This window comes from Apium graveolens, chromosome 6 (assembly GCF_009905375.1).
Source record: "Apium graveolens cultivar Ventura chromosome 6, ASM990537v1, whole genome shotgun sequence".
NCBI classification, from domain to species: domain Eukaryota; kingdom Viridiplantae; phylum Streptophyta; class Magnoliopsida; order Apiales; family Apiaceae; genus Apium; species Apium graveolens.
The window spans coordinates 59,913,493-59,916,482 of NC_133652.1; the positions used below are offsets into that span (position 1 = coordinate 59,913,493).

A 2,990-nucleotide genomic window follows, 5' to 3' on the forward strand; every position below is an offset into this window, starting at 1 on the left:
TGATAAGTCAAGAATTGTACTTGTAGAGAACTCTGTGAATGAACATTATTAGAGAACTCTACACGGACTTGTCGATAAGTCATTTTAAACCTATCGAGAAGTCAGTGAGTTGACTTATCAAGGACTCACTCAAGAAGTCCTAAAATGACTTGTGATAAGTGGCATTTTATACCACTTAGAACGTCTTAAAATGGCTTAAATTGGTATATTGAAATCAAGTATTTTGTGTATTTGATGCGTTTTTCTAGTGTTTATGCATTTCAGGGTATTAGTTGCATTTCAGAGGAGGAATCATCAAGAATAAGCCTTGGCATGTGTTCACCATTGCGAGAGGAAAAGAACGGGCAGATTACGGCGAAGAAACGGAGCAAACCTGGAATTTTTCCAGTAGGGTCCTGCGCGCCCGCGCAGCAATGCTGAGCGGCCGCGCAGCAGCCTTGCGCGCCCGCGCAGAAATGCTGAGCGGCCGTGCAGGGTCGGGGGAAAAAAGCTGAATTATTTTAGATTTCTACTTCTGTTTGGCTTCCAACTTCTATGTAATCTGAGTTTTATGGGACTATTATATAAGTAGATTTGAGACGTTTTCATAGGGGATATATAAAGGAGATTATGTTTTAGATTGTGTTTGGCGCAAGAAGCGAAGGAGAAAAGGAAGAAGACCGATTTAGCACACTGCAACGAAGAGGAAGCATATTTTCTTGTGATTCTTGTTTCGTTGTAACGTTGGATGCTAGTTTTCTTGCTTTGACTTATTTACTCTTGTGACGTACTCTGTTTTAATATAATTAGTTTAGTTATTATCTTCTTGTGTTGTTTATCATGATTTCATATGAACCCATGATGGCGATAAGTTCTATTATGGGCTAATCGTGATCATGGGGTTGCAACGGATTTATTATGGAATTCTTTAGTTAATTGTTTAATACTTTAGTATGTGATGATTGCATGATATCTAGTATTGGTTTTGCGTATTCGTCTTATGTGCGTCGCGAACATATAAGATAGGGTGTTAATCTCTTGTGAAGCGACGGTGGATCTTGAGATTTAGAACTTGCCATGCTAGCATAGGTTCATGTACGTTGTGCATGATTAGTGGGTAACTCTAACAGTTTTATTTGCCCTATGTAATCAAAAGGGATAACTTGTGCTTAAATCGTTGTGTTGTCAATTTCTGTAGACATATAGGAACTCAACATGATTGATGACTATTCAACTTCTATCTTAATTGTGGATGCTTGGTAGAATGGTATTAGTACAATGAAAGTTGGCTTTTATCAGTTTCGTGTTATTCGATTAATATCATCACTGTCACATGCTAAAGGTAATAACAATGGCTATAGAAGGAAGTAATAATGAAGTTGTGATCTCATGAGTGTTTTATTATTGATAAATTGAAGTGTTAGTTAAGTGGTTAATTAAGTAGTTAATTATAATTAATATTTAATCAACAATTTTAAGTGTTATCTTAACATTGAGAAGTAATCATACATTGGTGAGTGAGTTTAATTAGACAATAACTTAGTCTGAGTCTCTGAGGGAACGAACTAGAAAGTATTCTATATTACTTGCGAACGCGTATACTTGCGTGAATATTAGTGCGTGATTTCGCCCTAACAAGTTTTTGGCACCGCTGCCGGGGACTCGGCGTATTTGTTTAGTTTATGTACTTACCATCATTGGTCATTAGGACTCAGTGATTAGGACGTAGTAGTTAATTACTCTTTTCGGTTGTGTTTCAGGTACTTTAGCAAGCGTTTATGCAAACTCGTTCTCGTGCTCGCAAGAGGACCTTAGATACAGCTGAGGAGAAAGACGAAGTTCTTGATACTCCGGAGAAGTTAGATTTTGAGGATTCGGATTCAGGAACTGAGCAGAAAGAACCAGTAAACATGAGAGATCGTATTGTTCAAGCTGATCCAGCTCTTATGGATTTTTCTCGGCCTAAAATTGATGACATTCAGTCAAGCATCCTTCATCCGGCTATTCAAGCTAACACCTTTGAAATCAAGCCGGGCACTATTCAGATGGTGCAGAATTCTATTTCTTTTGGAGGAGCGGCAACTGAAGACCCCAACATGCACATAAGGAATTTTGTCGAGATCTGCAGCACTTTTAAGTATAATGGCGTGACTGATGAGGCTATCAAGTTGAGGCTTTTCTCATTCTCACTGAGGGATAAAGCTAAAGACTGGTTACATTCTGAACCAGCTGGGTCAATCACTACGTGGCAAGATCTTGCGTAAAAGTTTCTGGTGAAGTTTTATCCAATGGCAAAGACTACTGCTATGAGGAGTGCTCTTACTCAGTTCGCGCAACAAACTATAGAATCTATGTGCGAGGCTTGGGAACGCTACAAGGAAATGTTGAGAAAATGTCCACATCATGGAATGCCGGATTGGATGGTAATCAGTGGTTTTTATAATGGTTTGGGGGCCCAATCTCGGCCCATGCTCGATGCAGCAGCTGGAGGCGCCTTATGGGCTAAAAGCTATACTGAGGCGTATAATCTTATCGAGACGATGGCTGCAAACGAGCATCAAAACCCAACTCAGAGGATGACGTCAGGCAAGGTAGTAGGTATTCTGGAAGTTGATGCAGCCACCGCTATTGCAGCCCAGCTCCAAGCGCTATCAATGAAGGTTGATTCTTTGGCTACGTATGGAGTTAATCAAATAGCTATGGTTTGTGAGCTTTGTGCAGGTTCTCATGCTACGGATCAGTGTTCTCTTGTCAACGAATCTGTTCAGTATGTGAATAATTATCAGCGACAACAGCAGCCTGTGCCAGCGACCTATCATCCTAACAACAGAAATCATCCAAATTTCAGCTGGGGGAATAATCAGAATGCTATTCAGCCAACATATCAGCAAGGAGTAAGTAAACAGTTTAACCCACCTGGATTCCAGCAACCACAGCAGTATGCTACAAGGCAATCATATCCTCAACAGGGAAGTGCAGCTGCACCTACTAGTGCTGATTTTGAGGAACTT

At 40.1% G+C, this 2,990-nt stretch overlaps 1 non-coding gene across 1 annotated transcript; it reads right to left on the minus strand.

Annotated features, from left to right (window-relative positions):
- Positions 1-2,282: 2,282 nt before the first annotated feature.
- Positions 2,283-2,389, minus strand: LOC141669172 (small nucleolar RNA R71). The gene has a single exon (XR_012553462.1). It is a non-coding gene; the product is annotated as a small nucleolar RNA R71 (small nucleolar RNA).
- Between the last annotated feature and the right edge of the window lie 601 nt (positions 2,390-2,990).